This window comes from Entelurus aequoreus, linkage group LG03 (assembly GCF_033978785.1).
Source record: "Entelurus aequoreus isolate RoL-2023_Sb linkage group LG03, RoL_Eaeq_v1.1, whole genome shotgun sequence".
Taxonomy (NCBI): domain Eukaryota; kingdom Metazoa; phylum Chordata; class Actinopteri; order Syngnathiformes; family Syngnathidae; genus Entelurus; species Entelurus aequoreus.
This window is the reverse complement of record NC_084733.1, coordinates 36868440-36892691: the sequence shown is the minus strand read 5'-3', so window position 1 is coordinate 36892691 and position 24252 is coordinate 36868440. Positions and strand designations below refer to the sequence as shown.

The window sequence follows — 24252 nt, the reverse complement described above, 5'->3', positions numbered from 1 at the left end:
TGAAGTAATGTAAAAATAAAGCACAACATTTTACTTGGAGAATGGACTTCTACGGTATCTCTTTCCAGCTGCTTCTTCTTTTCATGGATACATGTCTGCTGTTTAGATATTATTTCAACGTCCTTGGCTGGTGCCTCTCACCTGGATAGTAGAAGGACGAGGATTTAATCCAACATGTTGGTACACAGCCAATTTCAGAATCAGAATCAGAATCAGAAATACTTTATTAATCCCCGAGGGGAAATTAAGATTTTCAGCACAATCCCATTCAAGAGCAGACAAACACTACAGGGAGACAGAACAGGATCGCTGACGGGTCTGCCAACTTTCGGCGCCCCTTACAAAAAAGGTGAGAAACGGGTAAATGCTGGAGACTGGGGGGTGAGAAAAAAAAAATTCAGTCCAAGCCTGGGCCCCTGGAGAGGGGGTCCTGACTGAGGCCAAGGAAGAAGAAAAAACTTCATAGCCTTAGCACACATAAACATGTGTGTAAGAGGGAAACATCAAAGAACACAAAGGACATTAAAAGAGCAGAGCTGACCCGGGAATGGCTAGAACAACACAACAAGACGCTTGGTTCCACCTCTGTTTTCTTCGCGAGGATTATGAGTCATTCTTCATCTAAGTGGGTATATAACAAGATTGTAACAGTCGGCATCCTAATGACAGCAGACATTGTACAGTAAGTGATGTTTTGTTATGTTTGTTGGCTCTCATTAAGTCTGCAGAGAGCAGCAGTGTTGGTATTAACGGCGTTAGAGTATAACGGTGTTACTTTTTACAGTAACAAGTAATATGTTTAATTACTGTTCCCACCTTGGTAATGCCGTTACTGTTACTAAGAATGTGAAGTGGCGTGTTACTACAGTTTGGTTGAATGAAGCACGAAGTGTCAGGTTTCGGCCACACATCCTCTGCATGCAGAGAGCAAGGGTGGGGATGACAAAATGATCGGCAATAGCGTAGAAATCCACTGAAAAAGGGACACGATACATTTGTATCATCTTCCCTCATCACTGTCCCTCGGCTGTGAGTGAGTCTGCGTGCACACAGACACACAATACCCTCGCCTCAGCCCTCAGTCAACCGGTGTCGATGAAAATGTTGACTTAAACAAAATCCAATCATATTTAATTTATACTTGTAGACGGTTGGGACAAGTTGGGAATATATCCAATCACAGTTTTTTAATAGCGTCAAATATGAGAGACTAGGGGTGTCATGTCGGGGTCGCATAGTTTCGCGGTGGTTGTTTCCCCAAGATGCAGATGGACGTCAGGAAGCAGCAAAAAGGTAAGAAAGATGATTTAATCCAATTACCAGGCCAAAATACTAAACGTGCAGATGGCACGAGAAGCTACGGCAAAGCTTAGCAAAAAGACTAGCCAAAACAGGAGCAAGAAGCAAGTAGAATCAACTTAAATTTGAGTGTGTTGCGAGGCTGGAATAAATAACTCTCTGATTAGTGACCGGGAGCAGGTGAGCGTCTCGACTACTAATCAGAGGCAGGTGACAAAAATCAGCACCCATGGCAACAAAACAAACAAACAAGGGTGCTGAAACAGAACTAATCACCACTTAAAGAAATATCAAACTAAACAAAACATGATCCGGGCAAGAAATCATGACAGGTGGGAGTTAGCATTGAAGTAAAGCCCATTAGATGCTTTTCCTTGTCAGATGAGGAAGTTAGAATTCTCGCCTGCGGTGCCAAAATAAAAATGTGTGGATTGAACATGTACCAGGTCATAATATTTGAAGAGACCCCTTTTATTTTTGGCACTATATGATGCCATCAGCAGGTGAGCCATTGTGACGTCTACACAACTGTAAGTTAGCTATGCGTATTTGCTGCTTCTACCGCACTCATAAACAATCTATGATGAAGAAATGCATCGTAACTCCGTTTCACAACACACAAACATATCTGCTTTGCCAGAGGAGTAGCATCAAAAATAATTTTTACGTTTCTCTGTGTTTAAATATGTGGAGAATACAGAAACTTTAAGACATGATGCAGCTGACTTGATGATAAACTAGTTTAAGAAGAATATTTTTTATTATTCATAAGACGACTATACTTTGTAAATATTGACTATTGTGTGTGAAATCTTACTTAAGGTTACATTCAATTTAAGAATTATGCCATCAAGTTAAGATAAACATTGTGATGGTTGATAGAATGTGGATGAAGTGCTGTCAACTTCCCCAGGTTGGATCTGGGGCTGTATTTATCAAGCGTCTTAGAGTGCCATTTTACACTTAAGTCCTGAGAATTTGCGAAATTTAGTCCTACTCTCAAACTTAAGAATAAAAGCTATTTATCAACTTTCTTAAGTCTAAGAATCACTCCTACTCTCCACGATATTTAAGAGACCTTCAGAGGTGTCCTAAGTGGTTAGGAGTTGCCAGCATGGGATGGCACTGAGGCGAGAGAGACGTGCGCGAACGTTCAGGGAGCGGAAGGATGTCCTGGCTGTGTTTGATGACGAGCAGCTGATCAAACGGAGACAAAGCGGGTATTATTTTTGTCACAGATTTAATAAGGGGCGTCATCTCATCAGCAACATCACGCAGCAGAGCTTTCACAGCAGAACTAAAGGTCATCACAATGCTTCGATATCTCGCCACTGGGAAAATGCAACAGTGATGATTTGGGGCCATCACAACCATCAGTAAGCAGAATTGTTATGGAAACAATAATGGCCCTTACTGCTCCTCACCTCGTCATGCGTTTCATTGACTTTCCAACTACACCCCGGATAATTCAGCAGAAGCAAACTGATTCTTTGCCAATATTGTTTGTTTGTTTTGTATTATTTTGTAGTTTATTGTAAAAATATACACTCCCATTGTCCACTTAAATATTTCTAAGATATTTCTTTATTCTTAGACAAGGGATTCCCTTCCGTGATTGGTCATTTCTATGGACACAGAAATGACGTCACCTAAAATTCCGTTTACGGCACATAGTAATGTCGTAATTCAGCTCTGAGTGTGACACTTAAGATTCAGTCCTACACTTCGCTGAAAGTGTGAGTAAGATGCTTGATAACTAACTTTTAAGAGCAGCTTTCAGCGAAGAATTTCTTTACTCATAAGTCAACTCTTCGCAGACTTCTTAGAAGTAATTCTAAGAAGCTTGATAAATATGGCCCCTGGTCACATACTGTAGCTTACGACCAAATTCAATGAAGAAGGCAGCAATGTTACTACAGTATTAACATAGAAAAGAAAGTACTGCAGCATGATGGAACAGGTGTTGCCCCCTCATATATGCCTGCCAAGAACTGGCCATGTTGCTTAATTAAAATTAGGAAAAGACCCCAATATTTGTATTCAAATGCAATTTATTGTCAGAATGTCATTCAGGAACGTTTTTAAAACTTTTACTTGAGTGCATGTCATTTATTTGTCCAAAAACGTGGTTACAGTTTTATCTGAAGTTCTTTCAGGCTGTGTTTTGGTATACAGGTGCAGAGAATTGCACTACTTAAAGGCCAAATGCTGGTGTGTGTCTTTTTACCTAAGTTTACATTTTTGGCACCTTATTGGGTTTTTTACTTTCAATGTTTCATGTTACTTTAATATTTTTTTAACACATTTTTTTTTCTATGCATATCTAATTTATTGAGTTGAGATATATGCCAAATGTTCTTAAATACTGTATACAGTAGTTTTATTGTTCGATCAGTTAATATAAATATCTTTGACATTAAAGATGTTATCGAAAGTAATACCGTATAAAATAACGAAATGAAAAATAAGGTTTCAGTTACTTTGCTGTGTAACTAATTACTCTTACAATGAGGTAACCTAATTATTAAATCACTTAATTTTTGATAGAAGTAATTTGTAAGTATAACAAATTACTTTTTTAAGGTAAGATGACCAATACTGTTGAGCAGTAATCAGTGATGTAAAAAAAAATTATGTCGTGATACGATTTTGAAATGAATGCGCCACGTATGCTTAAAATATGTAAATATTAAATGTTATTATAAATGTGCCTGTTACTACATTACATATATACCTACATCACATATATAAAACCCTAAAGAAGGTGTTGGGATGTTTTTTAAAGGCCTACTGAAATGAGATTTTCTTATTTAAACGGGGATAGCAGATCCATTCTATGTGTCATACTTGATCATTTCGCGATATTGCCATATTTTTGCTGAAAGGATTTAGTAGAGAACATCGACGATAAAGTTTGCAACTTTTGGTCGTTGATAAAAAAGCCTTGCCTGTACCGGAAGTAGCGTGACGTCACAGGTTGTGGAGCTCCTCACATCTGCACATTGTTTACAATTATGGCCACAAGCAGCGAGACCGATTCGGACCGAGAAAGCGACGATTTCCCCATTAATTTGAGCGAGGATGAAAGATTCCTGGATGGGGAAAGTGAGAGTGAAGGACTAGAGGGCAGTGGAAGCGATTCAGATAGGGAAGATGCTGTGAGAGGCGGGTGGGACCTGATATTCAGCTGGGAATGACTAAAACAGTAAATAAACACAAGACATATATATACTCTATTAGCCACAACACAACCAGGCTTATATTTAATATGCCACAAATTAATATCGCATAAAAAACACCTCCCCCCTCCCGTCCATACAACCCGCCAATACAAATCAAACACCCGCACAACACACTCAATCCCACAGCCCAAAGTACCGTTCACCTCCGCAAAGTTCATACAGCACATATATTTCCCCAAAGTTACGTACGTGACATGCACATAGCGGCACGCACGTACGGGCAAGCGATCAAATGTTTGGAAGCCGCAGCTGCGTACTCACGGTAGCGCGTATCCAACTCAAAGTCCTCCTGGTAAGAGTCTCTGTTGTCCCATCTCCACAAGCATGCGTATCCAACTCAAAGTCCTCCTGGTAAGAGTCTCTGTTGTCCCATCTCCACAAGCATGCGTATCCAACTCAAAGTCCTCCTGGTAAGAGTCTCTGTTGTCCCAGGCCAATGGTAAAGCTTGACTGTCATCGTTCGGGAATGTAAACAATGAAACACCGGCTACAACGTAGCTGCTACGTGTTTGTGTTGCTGCAGCCGGCCGCTAATACACCGCTTCCCACCTACAGCTTTTTTCTTTGCTATCTCCATTGTTCATTAAACAAATTGCAAAAGATTCACCAACACAGATGTCCAGAATACTGTGGAATTTTGCGATGAAAACAGACGACTTAATAGCTGGCCACAATGGTGTTCCAAAATGTCCGCTACAATCAGTGACGTCACGCGCAAACATCATCATATCGAGACGTTTTCAGCAGGATATTTCGCGGGAAATTTAAAATTGCACTTTAGTAATCTAACCTGGCCGTATTGGCATGTGTTGCAATGTTAAGATTTCATCATTGATATATAAACTATCAGACTGCGTGGTCGGTAGTAGTGGGTCTCAGTAGGCCTTTAAGGGCTTTATAGGCAGAATAGAACAGCTCGCATAGGCTCCATCGTAAGCGGACTTTGATCGCACGTATTTATAATTTAGAATGCGTTAAAAAAGCAAAAACATTTTTGTTCTTGTCTTACATAAAGATTGTGACTAATAAGCAACATTCCTAAAAAGTGCAGTTCCCTCTTTAAAGCACAACAATTAGCTTAGAGACAGATTTCTTTGAGACTGCGTTTACTTAATCGCAAAGTAAACACATCGACTTTCACACTGCACTGTCAATAAATTCATTATTCTGCTCTTGCTACTCGTTTCCAGCGTGTGCAGCTTGACAGATAGTTAACAGCATGAAGAAACATAAGTTCCAAAAGTTTTGTTGAGGATTGATGTTCCTTGTTTTGAATTCATTTTCTTTCTCAGTTTTATTTCTTTACACATTTTCCATAATTTAGGTTTGTAAGACTACCAATATATGCATAAAATAAACATTACGAAAGTATAACATCCATTGTGTTAATACATTTACACAATAAACTACAGATGTTTACGCACATAGAAATTAAACAACATCCACGTCAAACATTGCACACAATGAATGTGACTTATCACATTTTAAACCCAAGGTGTAGCGGTATTGCCCTCTACTGGTCAAATTTAGAATTACACGTTCTAAACGCTTTTTTGATCGCCAAAGTTACTCCTAAACTCACAAAGTCAGCAATTTCAATAGAAAAAAACTCGAAATATCTTCATGCACAATATTTAAACACAAATGTTTGACCATGTTTCGTGATGAAGCTTACACATGTGGATTTCTACCGTTGTTGCTGCTTGTCTAGAACAAGGCCCGACAAGAAACAATGACTCGAGCTCTTGCTCGGCGCAGAACATTCATACTTTGTTATCCAGTTGTTGTTAAAAGTCAGATGTTCGCAATTTATTTTCATGTTTTTCCCGGGTTGAATGAGTAGCCTTCTTTTACTCACCCCACTGCTGCTTCATTGTGACACATATGCCTTGCTGTTGCCCCCTGTGGGGTGGCGGGAGTACTGCATACAAGGGCAACCCTAGTTATAATGGTGTCCATCCATCCATTCATCATTTTCTACCGCTTGTTCCTCTCGAGGTAGCAGGGGTGACGAGAGCATATCCCAGCTGCATTCGGGCGGAAGGCGGGGTACACCCTGGACAAGTCGCCACCTCATCACAGGGCCAACACAGATAGACAGACAACCATTCACAGTCACATCAAGCCTACTTGGGTGATGTTCAGCGGGCTGCCAGTTGGATAGGCCTGATGTACAGCATTTACCTTGAAGAGTAGACTCATTCGTTGAATTTTGTCCTTTTCGCCATGCTTTTTATTATATCACTCACTGTTTGATCCATGGTTGGCGAAACAATGTATGTTTAGCTAGCTAGCTAGCTAATGTTACTGACCCACACAGCAAAAACACTCCGCGGCGGATCCCCCGTGGAGGTATCGCGCTTTCCGGAACGGAACCGCGAAACGGACCCGCATCGGCGTCCACTTGCTCTTAGGAACGTATCCGCCACGGCGGCGGGTAGCGGATCCGCCGTGGCGGCGCACTGCATCCGCTCCGCACCCATGATCAAAGCCTAACCTCCCGCCGCGGACCAGCAACGGACTCATAAAAACCCTGGCTCATCTGGCCTTTTCGGACCCCTTTATCTTATTTTCAAAATCCCTTCTGTTCTTGCTGTAGGAGAAAATAGGAAACTAAAAAATTCACTAAGCCCTACTACAGAGATATAGGCTTACATATGCATTGCCTTGTATTTTTAAACTAACAATATTGTCAATAGGCAGAAACAGAAAATGGTCAATTCACTCTATAAAGTAAATATATATAATATATATTTAAAAAGTAAATATACGTATTTAATCTATTAGGCTACAACTTCAAGGAAACGCTGCTCCATGCACAGCTAACATATCAGAAAATGAATAACTGGTGAATGACAAGAAGTCCAATAAAAGGTTGTTTATTTATACATATACATCTCTATTCCTCCTGAGGAGGTGGAAGCGGGACTCGTCTCCTCGTTGCCCGATCCCCCACCAAGTTGAACCACCTGATGGCGTGTTTGGTGACCTCAGCGTCCGTGGCTGACCTTTCAACACATTTTTACTCACAGCACCTGTAATCAAACAAGATTACAAGACAGATACGTTTATGTTTATGGTAGGAAGCATCCAAAGCCAAGTATGCTTACACAATACAAAATATGTGATAGGTATTAAGGAGATTACATTTGAAAAAAAAACATGACTTAAAGTTACTGGAGGTGGTTAAAATAAGGTGCGTAAACTATGAATTTGTGATCAGGGTATAGGTGTGCAAGACATCCAAAATGTTTAAACAATATCGTTATTTGGTTCCTTGATCAGAGTACTTGTTTGGCTCTGTTGGATGACGGCGGCGGGGGGTTGGGGGTGGGGGGCATAAATAAATATCCATAACCCAACTTTGGGAGGTTGACATTGTTTTCTTATTATATTTGTACTATCATTCTATGTTTGTATTCGTGTAGGCCAGGGGTGTCCAAAGTGCGGCCTGGGGGCCATTTGCGGCCTGCAGGTCATTTTTTAACGGCCCCAGGGCACATTTTTAAAAAATACGATCGAAATAAATAAAAAAACATTAAAAGTGGTATTTAAAGAGCAAACAGGTGAAATGTAACAAGAAAATGTAGCAATGTTTACTCTAATCACACAAAGCTACCATGTAGGCTGTTTCTTTCTTTAAAAAATAATAATTAATCAAAATCAATGTCATTATGAATTATTGACCTATTCAAGGCTTAAGAAGTTTACCTTCGCAATCAGCTGGTCTTGGTTGTGCTTAATAGTTTCCAGTAGGCTAAGGATCTGGATTACCTCAGGCGCTGTTGACAAACAGCAGTATAAAATTAACATGTTTCAGTGTTTATCCTCATTACTCATAATCCTGACATTAGCTATTGACCTTAGTTAATGACAAAAGTTATTGACAAAGTTTGAATAAAATATGTGATTGCTTGTGAATTTGAATTTTTTCCAAAATTTGTGGCACAGAATGACCATCCGGTATTTGTCAGTTATTGCTCACCAGAGCAGGAAATGTTGTCGGCCATTCTTTCCCCTCGCCATGTTGGCCTGTAGGCCAGGCTGGATCCAGGCTCCTCTGTCAGCCACATGTTGAGGGCTGCTGGTGAGGGGGGTGGAGGGAGTCGAGGAGGGACTGCCGTTCCTAGTGAGGTGGGCATTGTGAGAGAGCCATCAGTTAACCATGACTGGTAATACCCAAGGGGCCTATCTATACACTACTATTTCAGAGATCAGTCCCTACCTTGTGTAACTCTCTGCATGTTTAATGCAGGTGCTGGTGAAGGCATATGAATGCGTTCTTCCCCATGGTGAGGTGCTAAGGGAGATAAATTGGTATTAAATGGTTGAGATCTGTTAACCATGGTTACTGGATGCTGAGATATTATTTCAGAGATCAGTCTTTACCTAGAAAGTTATCTCCAGTTGAGGAGTCGAGTTGACAAGTACTCATGACTCTTGCTGGCACTCGGCGAGACGGTAGAGCTGGGAGAAAGGATACAAGGAGGGGGGAATATCTTTAGCACTAAGAATGTTAACCATATCTTTAATATTAATGTGGTGGTTTCGTTTTTTTCGATGTTAAGAGATTATTCCTTACTCTGCCTGTGCAATTGGCTTGCCAACCCCAGAGATGCGAGGTCACCATTTCCCGGGTCTTCTTCGCTATCATCAGAGTCCCTGAGACGATGGCTGTTGGGTAACCATATCATTAGGATTATTGCAATACCAAAATTGCCAAATATACATATAGTACAAGCATCTCTGGTCTATTTTTGAATGCTACCGGAAATAACCTTCCTATTACTGTAGAAACATGACAAAAACAAGACGGAACACACTTACACTGGCTTCCTGTTCCTTTTTTCTGGCAGCTCCTCATTCTCTGCCTCAGATTGCAAATCCCAACTCCATGTTCCTCAGTAATGTGACACAGGAGGAAATAGTTACAATCGTGAAAAATGTTTAAATCTAAGACTTCAACTGATTGTAACGGAATTGATATGGAAACGATAAAAAAGGTTATTGAAGAGATCTCAGGACCATTTATGTATATTAGTAACCTATCATTTCAAACAGGTCAATTTCCAAACAAAATGAAAATAGCTAAAGTTGCACCAATTTATAAGACTGGAGACAAACATCAATTTACAAATTATAGACCTGTTTCTTTACTTCAAAAAATTTCTAAAATCATTGAAAAACTGTTCAATAACAGATTAGAGAGTTTCATAAATAAAAATAGAATACTCGAAGAGAACCAATATGGATACAGAGCTAATGTTTCAACTTCAAAGGCTTTAATTGAAATTACAGAAGAAATTACCAATGCAATAGATAGTAAAAAATGTGCGGCAGCAGTTTTTATGGATCCAACTAAAGCATTTGACACAATTAATCACAATATTTTAATCAAAAAACTATAACGATATGGCATCAGAGGGTTAGTCTTAAACTGGATAAGAAGTTATCTAACGAACAGGAAACAATATGTGAAGCTAGGCGAACACACGTCTACAACGCTAAATATATCCTGTGGTGTACCTCAGGGATCAATATAGGACCTAAATTATTCAATGTCTAGATAAATGACATTTGTAAAGTTACAAACGATTTAAAGTTAGTATTATTTGCGGATGATACAACAGCGTTTTGTTCAGGAGAGAACACACAGAAGATAATACAAATAATAACAGAAGAAAGTAACAAATTAAAAAGATGGTTTGACAAAAACAGACTATCTTTGAATCTCAGTAAAACTAAAATAATGCTATTTGGTAACAGCAGAAGAGAAAGTCTAACACAAATACAAATAGACGGAATAGAAATTGAAAGAGTAAATGAAACCAAATTTCTAGGTATATTGACTGATGATAAATTGAACTGGAAATCTCAAGTAAAAAATATACAACATAAAGTAGCAAGAAACACGTCAATAATGAATAAAGCAAAACATGTTCTAGACAAAAAATCCCTTCATATTCTCTACTAGGGATGTGCGTATCGATCCTGTGGTATCGATATATCGATACTCACACGCTACTCATTTGGCATCACTTTTCTGAAAAAAGTATCGATATAAACCAAAAAACGGCGTGTGGGGGGTGCAAGCATCACTTTCAGATGTTTTTGATGACTTACTTAACTTACTATGTGCTGGGACACCCCTGTACCTGGCAGAGTATAGAGCTGGCCCAGTCACGTGACAGGAGACAGCGAATGAGCGTCGTCAACGTGCAACACACACACAGCCAGCCGACTGTAGCGATGCAGCCAGGCATATCCAGTGTCAGGCATTGTTTATTTTATTTTTTTACTGAATATTTTTATTTAAATGATTATCCTAAATTCAAATAATGTCCACACAGGGGAATTTACTGTTAGTTGAAAATTGCTTGAGTATTTAAAACAAGATAAGAAAGAGACACAATTTGGAGATTCTTCATCTTTGCATTACAGCTTTATTTTTTTCCAAGAAAATCGTGAATATATGATTGAATGTGATTTTGGTTTTAATCTGTAACATGATTTCTTACATTTCGAAAACATTAGCCTATTTCATATTTCATTAATTGCTAATTATATCACAAACTTTAAAAAATAACTGCAGCTTCTTGCGATTCGGATTTGACAGTTAATTGGAAAGCCCTAATATTTAATTATTATTATATATAATATATAGTTATTATTATATATGATATTTAATTTATTTTTCATATTTATGTTATTTTAATTTTACTTTTATTATATATTGATCATAATAAATGTGGTATAAATGGTCTGTATTTGTCTTGTGATTTGTCTTAAATAATAACAATAGTAATAATATTTTTGACTGACAAAAAATTGCCATAAGAAATTATTGGTATCGGTATCGGTATCGATGAAAATGCAAGAAAAAGTATCGGTATCGTATCGAATCCTAAAAGTGTGGTATCGCCCATCCCTATTCTCTACTGTTCACTAGTGGAAATAATTGGGAAATAATTACAAAAAGTACACTTCATTCATTAACGGTGTTACAAAAAAGATCAGTTAGAATAATATATAATGTGGATTTAGACAACACACAAATTCTTTATTTATTGAATCAAAGATACTGAAATTCCCCGACATAGTGAATTTGCAAACAGCTAAAATTATAAACAAAGCAAACTATAACCTGCTACCCAAGAATATACAACAATTCTTCTCAAAAAAAGAGGAGAAAAATAATCTTAGAGAGAAATGTAATTTAAAACATTTGTACGCACGTACAACACTTAAGACCTTCAGTATATCAGTATGTGGAATTAAATTATGGAATGGATTAAGCAAAGCAATCAAACAATGTACTAATATGACCAATTATTTATGCTTACATGTGGAAATAATAATAATAATAATAATAGTAAATAAAATAATAATAATAAAAAAAGGTAAATAACGCATAAAATAGTCTCTAATAAATTAATTAAATAAAAAACAGTATATAAAATATATACATCAGCAAATAACAAAAATATAAATCAAGAAAAAGGATCCTTAATATGTGCAGCAATTTTTCCCACTCACATCACCTCATTTTATATTTTTTTCTACAATTAACTATGCCAAAAAACACATAGACATACCTTTTTTTTTTAATGGAAACAAAAACAGGGCGTCACACACAGCTAGTCCACAGTAAACAGGATCTCGAGCTCCACTAAAGAACAAAGAAATAAATAATACACACTCATATTAATAGCAAAGAACGGCTGTTTCCACTCCGTTAACGTTACGTTGTTGACTAACTAAGTAACGTAGCGACCTGGGCCTAAACAACACTGACAATAAAGTAATACGAAATATTACAAGCAGTAATACGAAATATTACAAGCAGTTGGAAATATGTGGAATATCGTAGCATGTAAACTACACACATTCACAGCGTCTAACAAAAGATGGCCTACGTTAACTGTATTGAACGTTACTCACCGGCTTCACGCGGGAAACTTTCAAATTCTGGAGTCGGGGTCCCCCGGAACACAAAACACAGATAAAAGACAATTTTACAATAGCACGGCGAAAAAATGACCGTCGTTGTGTGGGTTTTTTGACGAATAACACTCTTTTCCACTTTTCTTCGTTCGGGCCTCACCTACCGCGTGCAGCCATTTCGAATTTTCTGGATACGTGACGTCAGACGCACGTCCCCATGCAAAGCATTCTGGGAGGCGGCGCTGGAAATAGCCTTTTTTTAAAGAATATGAAGTTTTACTGCTAGTCCTAATATCAAACAACGTCATTACAATCATACATAAATGATGATGGAAACACAAAGGCCGATCTTTACTGCGAATGTAGCAATAAATCAATAAATCTATACTTACGTTCGTGTTCCAGCAAAGAAAGTCCAGAAATGATGATCTTGGCTCATGCGCGTACACGCTAGTAGGCGCGTCCACGTCTGCGGGTGCAGACATTGGTCGGCTCAGCGCGCGTAGGCGGAGCCTATAACTCTAGGCGGTGCGCGCCGGTTTACTTTGTCGCGTCCGCGTATGCGAATCAGACACAAGTCCGCTCAGGATCAGCTGTCTGACCGTACAATTTTCAGAGGTGGAGCTGTATCCTCTAGGCGGAGCCAAAACGAATGTGACAGTAACGCGGGTTGGGCGACTTGAAGGCGGATCCGTATAGGAGTCTTCTGCTGTGTGGGGAGTGAGGCACGAAAAGTTCAGCAGACGTAGCGGTGGGAAGTTAGCTAAAACTGGCTCGCAACTTAAATTTCCACTTACATTTTAAAGCAAAATATTGGCAGCACGGTGGCAGAGGGGTTAGTGCGTCTGCCTCACAATACGAAGGTCCTGAGTAGTCCTGGGTTCAATCCCGGGCTCAGGATCTTTCTGTGTGGAGTTTGCATGTTCTCCCCGTGACTGCGTGGGTTCCCTCCGGGTACTCCGGCTTCCTCCCACCTCCAAAGACATGCACCTGGGGATAGGTTGATTGGCAACACTAAATTGGCCCTAGAGTGTGAATGTGAGTGTGAATGTTGTCTGTCTATCTGTGTTGGCCCTGCGATGAGGTGGCGACTTGTCCAGGGTGTACCCCGCCTTCCGCCCGATTGTAGCTGAGATAGGCTCCAATGCCCCCCGCGACCCCAAAAAAGGGATAAGCGGTAGAAAATGGATGGATGGATATTGGCAGACAGATTTTTTTTTTTTTAAATCTCAAAAACATTGTAAGATGGGAGACTCGTCAGCCAAAGTACCACTGTACTTAGCTTTGATTGACTCTGGTACTGTATCTATCTTGTTAAAGCTCAACTAAAAATAATGACATGATGGTAGATTACTCAAGACTGCAGTTGGATCTCTTCCTAGTTACACTTTGTAATTAAGTATGTGGATGTGCTTGACTGGCTGCTCTTCTTTGCTTGTTGCACCTTGCTTTTAGCACAGTCACTGATGCGTGGATGTGCTTGACTGGCTGCTCTTCTTTGCTTGTTGCACCTTGCTTTTAGCACAGTCACTGATGCATAACAGAACAGAGATGAACAAACAATACCAAAGAGGTTTTAATTAATTCACAATGCTAAATTTATCTGCTCTATTGATAGAATGCAAGCAGAGCAGAATAGGTCAAATAAAACATTGTCATACTCTAACTTCTCCACCCCAACTTCATCGGATGCGACACATCAGCAGAAGCTTCCTAAGAATGTTTTCTTTAAGGACATTTATAAATAACCAGTGATGTGTATTTATGGGTGGATGTGGGTTTGCAAAAAAACTGAAACATTGGGAAAGTGGAGGAAACACACCCCACTCTTTAAAAATTGCAATTAAATGTCCTAAAATTGTCATACTCTTTAATGTCAGTTATTATTAGTTTCTCATGCTTTTGTTTTATTTCCTGTCCAGTGCTCTTATTTTTGTTTCCACTAACTGTTTGCCTCCATTTGCCACAACTTTTCATTTGCCTGGCTTGGCTTGGTCATTGCTGTGCTTTGCACTTTCGCCTGTCTACTTGTTGTGCACTTACCTGCTGCACTTCTTTGTTTTTGTTTACCTATGTTTCCCTCATAAAATAGTTTTTTTACCTGCACATCGCCTGCTTTCTCTGCACCCTGGGGTTCCACACCAACACAATCATAAGAGAAAGCCCCGGAGAAATCAGAATTGGAAACAAACAGATATAAAATAACACTACAGTAAACCCTTGTTTATCGCTGTTAATTGGTCCTGGGCCTGACTGTGGTAAATTAATTTCCGCAAAGTAGAACTTTTCATAATTATGAAGCAACTATTTGTATAGTGAGAGCATGAAGACTTTCTAGATAAATATTTTTTAGCATTATGAGAGTCCTCTGGACATCCACATAGTCACTTTTACACTTGCTAGTTGCTACCTGAATCTGAATCTGAATCTGAACCAATCCGTGGCCTCGATCCTGAACAGCACACTGATTGGTTTGGTGTCATCTAATGGCCAATACTATTGTAGTATTGATATTTCTCTTCGTATCTTTATGCTTGAAAGTGCTGACGTACTTTTCAGAGGCGGTATAGTACCGAATATGTTTCATTAGTATCGCGGTACTATACCAATACCGGTATACCGTACAACCCTATCTTATACTGTACATATTTCAAACCAACATAACAAGGGGGTAATGGATCGACAATCTCTTTATTAACCAACCAATACAACAACGGCAAGCTCAACTGCCAACGCGCGCGTGCACACACAAAAGTCCCATTGTGGCTCTCCAAAGCGTAATAACCATGTTACTACAATAAACAAAAAAGGAAAACCCTTTTTAAAAAGGGTTTTTAACTTGTGTCTGCAAATATTTGTGGCATTCTATGAACACTATGACATTTTAGGGTAGAAAACGAGCATTGGCAGCCGTGATCGCCATGATGATCTTAGATCATCATGGCGATCACGGCTGCCTCGGTGCTATCGTGCGCTCTGTTTTGTTTGTTTTTGTACGTAAATTGTGTGTCTGCGTGCTCTTGCACCTGCGAAGAGCTACTGAACATCAGATCAATCACCCCTACGGACTTATTACCGGTCATTTTAGCGTCAGCTGCGGATTTGGTCCATGCTTTGATCAAAAGAGGGAAACCGTACCGAAGAGGAAAGAGAGCGGGAGCCCTCGTCCGTCTCCACAGACGAGGATTACGCACGCCTTTACCTGGCATCTTTCTCTCCAAAGTCCGCTCACTTCCCAACAAGATGGACGAGCTGGCGTTGCTGATGAGAAGAAACAAGGACTTTTCTTCTCATCTCATCTTCATGTGTTTTGTGCTTCACGGAAACGTGGCTGGATGCGAGAGTCCCGGACAGCGCGGTTCAACGGGAGGGCTTTCATCTTCTCCGCGCGGACTGGGACGCGGGGCTCTCCGGCAAAACAAGAGGCTGTGACGGTGATATCCCAACACTGCTCTCCTGCTCTGGAATATCTTTTTATTCCCTGTAAGCCCTTTTACTCAGAGATTGTTTCATTCATACTGGTGGCTGCCTACATATCGCCCAGCGCAGACGTGCATGACGCTCAGCGCACGCTTGCAGACTAGATCTTACATGTGGAACAGTCTTTTCTGGACTCTCTTGTTATCGTGTTTGGTGACTTTAACAAGGGACATTTGAGCCAGGAATTACCCAAGTATAGGCAGTTTATTAAATGCCCGATCAGAGAGGAGAACACTTTGGATCACTGTTACACCACAATAAGCAGGGCATACCATGCAGTCCCGCGCGCTGCTCTCGGACTATCAGCTCACGTGATGGTGCACTTAATCCCTTCATACAGACAGAGACTGAAACTGGCTAAACCTGTTATGAAGACCATTAAGAAGTACACCGCTGAGGCTGTGGGGGAGCTGCGCGCAGACTGGGAGGCAATTGGAGCGGCCACGGACAATCTGGACGAGTATACGGACACTGTGACCTCATACATACAGTTCAATGAGGCGCACATCATTCCAACGCGCACCAGGGCTTTTTATAACAACAACAAGCCCTGGTTCACACCCAAGCTCTGCCTTCAACACCATCCTCCCTGGACTGCTACGAGACAAGCTCGACCAGCTCAGCGTGCCCGACTCCCACTGCAGTTGGATCAATGACTTCCTGACGGACCGAAGACAGCACGTGCGGCTGGGGAAGATTGTCTCGGACAGTCGAACCACTAACACTGGTACTTCTCAGGGCTGTGTACTTTCCCCCTGGCTCTTCTCCCTATATACAAACTGCTGCACCTCCAGTCACCAGTCGGTAAAGCTGCTCAAGTTTGCGGACGACACTACCCTCATCGGGCTCATCTCGGATGGCGACGAGTCCACCTACAGGAGAGAGGTGGACCGGCTGGCGTCCTGGTGCAGCCTTAACAACCTGGAGCTGAACGCCCAGAAAACGGTGGAGATGATCTTGGACTTCAGGAAAGTCAAAGCCCCACCATCCACCCTCACCCTGATTGACTCTTCCACCCTCGTCTCCATTGTGGACTCCCTCCGTTTCTTGGGCACCACCATCACCCAGGACCTCAAGTGGGAGCCGACCATCAGCTCCCTCGTCAAGAAGGCCCAGCAGAGGATGTACTTCCTGCGGCAGCTGAAGAAACTTAAGGTGCCGACCGAGATGCTGGTGCAGTTCTACTCATCCATCATCGAGTCCATCCTGTCCTCCTTCATCACCGTGTGGTTCCCCGGCGGCACAGTCCGGGACAAGCATCGACTGCAGCGCATCGTACGTGCTGCTGAGAAGGTCATTGGCTGCAAACTCCCCCCGCCCCTCCAGGACCTGTTCTCCTCCAGGACCAGGAGGCGTGTGGGTCGGATCACAGCTGACTCTTCTCACCCTGGACACAAACTATTCTCCCCTCTCCCCTCAGGCAGGAGACTACGGTCCATCCAGACCCACACCTCCCGCCATCTGAACAGTTGTTTCCCCTCGGCCATTAGGCACATGAACAATAACAAGATCTGATAGCTCAGTTACAGCTCATGTTATTCCATTCTGTGTTATACGTGTTTTATGTTGCACGATTGCGCCAAGTAAAATTCTTAGTTTGTGAACCCGTTCTCAAACAATGGCAATAAAAACTCTTCTGATTCTGATTCTGATTCTGACCTTACAGTCACCGCTACCGTTAGCATAAACAAGCATTGTGAGTCGAATTTTCACCGGCTTGTGTCCCGGGAGTGCCTTCTCCTTCGCTGTAGTATAAGTCAGCTTTGGCATTTTTTTCCAAAAAAGTCTGGTCTCATCACAATTAAAGACTTCCTGCGGTACAAAGCACCCTTCACTGATAAAATCCCAGAAGTGCTTAATAAACTCCCCCGTGGCAGCTTTGTCAAAGCGAGCAGCCTCGCCATACCGCACCACGGCTCGCCTTAAATTGTTCTTCTGTGCTGATTTCTCTCGACATCAAGTCGCCATATAAATGTCAAGCCTTTTTGCAAATAGTAACGTCGGAAATGCTATCACCTGTTAGGTATATCTCATTTATCTACAGGAGCAACATCTTTTTGAACTGTTTTTGCACTTTCTCTTTGTCCTTGCTATATATTTTAACCCTTTGGCAAAGTCATCTGTCTTATTTGCAATGGTTGCAATTAAGGACTTGTTTCTTCCGTATTTGTGAGCCAGATCAGCAATGCGTGTGCCATGTGTGTACTCCTTGCAAATATTCCTTTTTAAGTCCACAGCGATTTCCTCTTTCTTCCAGGCTGGTTTGTTGGCTTTTTTTGGACCCATATTGAATAACAAAATAGACAAAACTTGGTGAATCGCAAGAAAAGAGACACACAAAAGCACTGAAGAGTGGCGACCGAGTAATGGACTGTGTAAACAGGATGTGACGTAAGGAGCGCCGCCTGGCCAAAATGGCAGCGACCTGGGTGCACTGTACTGCACAAGAAGTAACATCCCCGTAAGGCTTCCACCGGTACCCAAAATAAATGAATGAGGTGTTTGCACACCGAGACATGATTTGCAACAGATGTGGTTCGATCTAAAAGTCTGTGAATTTAAAAGTTTGCAAGTACAGGGGTTCGTAAATTGAGGTTCCACTGTATGCTTTATCTGCAAATGTGTCAATAACTGTGGTTTGATGAGATAATATCAACTTTATACATCCCACATGGGGGAAATTCGACTTTAACAGTATAATTCGGCGGTCAGCAACCCGCGACTCTAGAGCCGCATGTGCGGTTCTTTAGCACCGCCCTAGTGGCTCCCTGGACCTCTTTCAGAGATGTGTGAAAATGGAAATAGATGGAGAAAACATTTTTTTTTGTTTTAATATACTTTCTGTAGGAGAACAACCATGACACAAACCTTCCTAATTGTTAGTAATCCCACTTTTTATGTTATACATGCTTCACTGATTGGACTATTTGGCAAGCACAATTTTGTCCTACTAATTTCAGCGATCCTTGAACTCATTGTAGTTTGTTTACATGTACAACTTTCTCCGATGCTGCCACAGAAAGACGTGTTTTATGCCACTCGTTCTTTGTCTCATTTTGTCCACCAAATGTTTCATGCTGTGCGTGAATGCACAAAGGTGAGCTTTGTTGATGTTATTGACTTGTGTGGAGTGCTAATCAGGCATATTTGGTCAGTGCATGACTGCAAGCTAATTGATGCTAACATGCTATTTATGCTAGCTGTATGTACATATTGCATCATTATGCCTCGATTGTTGCTATATTTGAGCTCATTTAATTTCCTTTACTTATGTCCTCTGTGTATTTAATTTACATTTGCATGTCTCTTGACCCATTATCTGTATGTAATATTGGCTGCATTTCTGATAGTTGTTTGTTTGCCATGTTGTTCCAGACCACAACAATAGTTACCCAGCTTGCAAAAATGTTAATAAATTCATTAGATGATGACACACACATATATACCTTTGGCCATTCTGAGCCAGTAATTACCAGAAGTTATCTCATCCTGTGAGAAGCCTCCATTTTACTAATGATTTCCAATGTTGCAAAAATGTGTAGAATAAAAATGTAAATACAGTATTTCTGTCAACGAAGATTTCCCTTTGATAGAAGGCTAATATAGCTAATATAGATACTTATATTATGTGTTGTCTTCATTATAACACTTATATAAAGCTTTTAATTTTTTATGGCTCCAGACAGATTTTTTTTTTGTATTTTTGGTCCTATATGGGTCTTTCAACATTTTAGTATAATTGAACATTACATTGGTCCACTCTCTCTTGATTCATAGAAATTACCATTTTGGCCTAAAAAAAACCCCTGAATTACGGGAAAGAACAGAAGAGTCGCATCTCTCACCACACCAGAGCACACAGCTTCCCATGGCTAAATTCCCCAGGCGCTACAAATCATCTGGGTTGAACTTTAAAGTAAAGCTCAGTAGGCCCACATGCTTTCCTAAGTTCATGATGGGTTTATCAGAAAACCTCAGAATCAATAAAGCAATTAGTACATCTCAGTACCCAAATCTCACCACGGGAGATTGATTGGTTGCAATAATGGCCAGGACACAAAGGGGTTTAATATTTTACGACACTTGGCTGACTCTTAAGCCATTCAGATCCGCAGGATTGGTTCTGGCATAAGATCCCGTTATAATGCAGTGTTTCACAAGGCTGACTTGTATGCCTCCTGTGTGAATGTCAATGGTGTGTCGTGTGGTCGACTCGTGACAAGCTGTGTAATAGCCATGAAAAGAGAGATATTTAAGCAAATAGATGCACGGACACAACTCAGTAAATATGTACAAGTATTGCGCACCCTGTATATGCTTGCAGTAAAGAAATATCCATAAACTGTACTGCAATATTCCCAACACAAACACACATCCAAATATGCATTGGGTATGTGTTCAAATCTTACTGTACCAGTCTTTTAGGTTTTGCTCAGATTTGCTTTTTTTTATTTAGACTCGCCGAGTGGGTGCTTTACGAAACACTCGTAGCAAAAATGTGTTTAAGAAATACAAATAATGCCAATATAAGACTTAAATGGTGAACACTAAACGTATAACGTATAACAAACAAACCTTTAACGAAGTGACCATCGCAAACTTGTGCGTTCTTCAAATCTGCTCCCTTGGACTCTTGTCCATCATTTGGTAAAATCATGCACTCTTACGCCCTTTTTGATTACCTCTCAAGGGACTCGGGATGATCCATGTCGCAATTTGAATGGTTCCAAAAGGCTTACACAACACAAGCGTATGGCATTTTTCTTCGAGAAAGGCTGAATTGCGCCTAAAAGTTCAAGTTAAAGTACCAATGATAGTCACACACACACTAGTTGTGGTGAGATTATCCTCTGCATTTGACCCATCACCCTGACCCCCTGGGAAGTAAGGGGAGCGGTGAGCAGCAGCGGTGGCCGCGCCCGGGAATCATTTTGGTGAGTAAACCCCCAATTCCAACCCTTGATGCTGAGTGCCAAGCAGGAAGGTAATGGGTCCCATTTTTATAGTCTTTGGTATAACTCGGCCGGGGTTTGAACTCACGACCTACCGATCTCAGGGCGGACACTTTAACCACAAGGCCACTGAGCAGGTACCCATTGAGAACGGACGCCGGCTTGACCACCAAGCATATTCAATCAGTCAGACGTGACATCATGTAACGCAATAGCACAAAGCGCTACATGTACGGTAATACAAATTACTCTACTCTACTGCTACGAAAAACAACATTTTAAAATCAAAACTGTAAAATGATACAGCCATTTAAATCAAGACAATACCTTGCTATTGACAACTACTGAATTATACTTGCCGTGTCTGTGTCAACACTTGCAGTAGGGTTGTACGGTATACCGGTGTTAGTATAGTACCGCGATACTAATGAGTCATATTTGGTACTATACCGCCTCTGAAAAGTACCGGTCCTCCACTCCGTGTCCTCGTCGTTGTCACGTCGTGACATTGCTGGTTTACGAGCAGAGAATTATGTTCGGTAGCGCACACACAGAGTATTTACAAGCAGACACAGCGTGTAGACAGAAAAGGGAGAACGGACGCATTTTGGCTTAAAAACTAACGATAGAGGTGAAGTTATAACACTGAAACGCCCTCAGGAAGAGGAGCTTTAAGAGATGGCTAGCTAGCTAGCGGCTAAAGTTAATCCGCAGTCGGCAGTGTTTTAGCTACTTCTAAATCACTAATCCTGGTCTCCATGGTGACAAATAAAGTAAGTTTCTTACAAGTATCATCCCTGCAGGATGAGGAATAGCTAAACATGCTTCACTACACACCATAGCTCACCGGCGTCGAAATGTAAACCATCGTCATTGGTGGATCTACACCTGACATCCACTGTAATGATACCAAGTACTGGCGCGTATCAATTATATACTACAATGATTACGTTGATATTTTTTGCCATCACATCTTCTTTCGTTTTTTTAAATGTATATTATGTTTATAAACTCAGGAAATATGTCCCTGGACACATGAGGACTTTGAATATGACCAATGTATGATCCTGTAACGACTTGGTACCGGATTGATACCCAAATTTGTGGTATCATCCAAAACTAATGTAAAACATCCAAACAACAGAAGAATAAGTGATTATTACATTTTAACAGAAGTGTAGATAGAACATGTTGAAATAGAAAGGAAGCAGATATTAACAGTAAATGAACAAGTAGATGAATAATTCATTTTCTACCACTTGTCCTTAATAATGTTGACAAAATAATAGAATGGAAATTGACACAATATGTTACTGCATATGTTAGCAGACTAAATTAGGAGCCTTTGTTTGTTTACTTACTACTAAAAGACAAGTTGTCTAGTATGTTCACTATTTTATTTAAGGACAAACTTGCAATAAGAAACATATGTTTAATGTACCCTAAGATTTTTTGTTAAAATAAAGCCAATAATGCCATTTTTTGTTGTCCACTTTATTTAGAAAAGTATCGGAAAGTAACAAAAAGTATCAAAATAATTTTGGTACCGGTACCAAAACATTGGTATCTGGACAACACTAACCTGCAGTCAGAGTTGGGCTTTTTGTTACATCACTAAAGAGACGCAATGGAAAATAATGAATGATGAACAAAATAATAATAATGAATGATTTCATGGATGAACTTGAATGTTATTTGTCATTATTATGTTGGGAGACATGATGTAAAGGTGGTTGTCTACAAGTCATTAGGGATAGACGGCAGCCTCCTGACAAACAGGAACAGGCAGTAGAGGAAAATGGGTGGGTGGATGTTGTCCTTATCATGGAAAATATTGGATTGCAGCCTCGGGGCAGCTGAATTGTTGTCCCCAAAATAAGGATGTCAGGTGTCTTTGAGAGTCTAGTGAAGGTAAGATGGATCATGTACAGTGTGTTAATACATACGCATGCAATGACCACAACATTACCCCTCTTACAATGGCTCCATAGTTGTTATAGTATTTATTTTTGAACCTTTATTTTACCAGGAGGAAACTCATTGAGATTACAAACATCTTTTGCAAAAGTGTCCTGACCAAGAACAACCACAGCTATAAGTCAGCAGCAGTTAAACACACCCTTCCATACACTCTCACAAAGGAAAAACACTAATAGTTGTGAATTAAATCAAATCAAATCTTTTAAACGGCTCTTTTAAAGGCCTACTGAAACCCACTACTACCGACCACGCAGTCTGATAGTTTATATATCAATGATGAAATCTTAACATTGCAACACATGCCAATACAGCCGGGTTAACTTATAAAGTGCAATTTTAAATTTCCCGCTAAACTTCCGGTTGAAAACGCCTTTGAATGATGACGTATGCGCGTGACGTAGCCAGTGAAACAGGAGTATCAGTAGCCCATTGAAGCCAATACAAAAAGCTCTGTTTTCATCTCAAAATTCCACAGTATTCTGGACATCTGTGTTGGTGAGTCTTTTGCAATTTGTTTAATGAACAATGGAGACTGCAAAGAAGAAAGTTGTAGGTGGGATCGGTGTATTAGCGGCTGGCTGTAGCAACACAACAAGGAGGACTTACTTGGATAGCAGACGCGCTAGCCAACGCTAGCCAACGCTAGCCGCCAACCGCATCTGTGATCGGTTGAAGTCCTTCGTCGCGCCGTCGATCGCTGGAACGCAGGTGAGCACGGGTGTTGATGAGCAGATGAGGGCTGGCTGGCGTAGGTGGAGCGCTAATGTTTTATCATAGCTCTGTGAGGTCCGGTTGCTAAGTTAGCTTCAGCGTCGTTAGCAACAGCATTGTTAAGCTTTGCCAGGCTGAGAATTATTAACAGTGTAGTTACATGTACATGGTTTAATAGTATTGTTGATCTTCTGTCTATCCTTCCAGTCAGGGTATTATTTATTTTGTTTCTATCTGCATTTGAGCCAGATGCTATCACGTTAGCTCAGTAGCTAAAGAGCTTCGTCGATGTATTGTCGTGGAGATAAAAGTCACTGTGAATGTCCATTTCGCGTGCTCGACTCTCATTTTCAAGAGGATATAGTATCCGAGGTGGTTTGAAATACAAATCCGTGATCCACAATAGAAAAAGGAGAGAGTGTGGAATCCAATGAGCCAGCTTGTACCTAAGTTACGGTCAGAGCGAAAAAAGATATGTTTTGCACTGCATTCTAGTCCGTTACTCTAACGTTCCTCATCCACAAATCTTTCATCCTCGCTAAAATTAATGGGGTAATCGTCGCTTTCTCGGTCCGAATCGCTCTAGCTGCGTTGAAAACAATAGGAAAATATGAGGAAGCGAACAACTGTTTACGTCACGCTAC

General features: G+C 40.6%; 1 protein-coding gene and 2 long non-coding RNA genes across 3 annotated transcripts in view; 1 reads left to right on the top strand and 2 right to left on the bottom strand.

Annotated features, from left to right (window-relative positions):
* Window positions 1-603: 603 nt before the first annotated feature.
* LOC133645910 (cilia- and flagella-associated protein 251-like) overlaps window positions 604-24252 on the top strand; it is a 71538-nt gene continuing 47889 nt past the window's right edge. The window contains exon 1 of the mRNA XM_062040840.1: window positions 604-682. The gene's annotated coding sequence lies outside the window, so the exon portion shown is untranslated. The remainder of the gene's footprint in view (window positions 683-24252) is intronic.
* LOC133645637 (uncharacterized) lies at window positions 8608-8989 on the bottom strand. Its single transcript, XR_009825161.1, has 3 exons — window positions 8931-8989; window positions 8767-8841; window positions 8608-8667 (listed from the first exon to the last, which is right to left on the bottom strand). It is a non-coding gene; the product is annotated as an uncharacterized LOC133645637 (long non-coding RNA).
* Window positions 12174-12920, bottom strand: LOC133645636 (uncharacterized). The gene is made up of 4 exons (XR_009825160.1): window positions 12878-12920; window positions 12650-12727; window positions 12483-12509; window positions 12174-12210 (listed from the first exon to the last, which is right to left on the bottom strand). It is a non-coding gene; the product is annotated as an uncharacterized LOC133645636 (long non-coding RNA).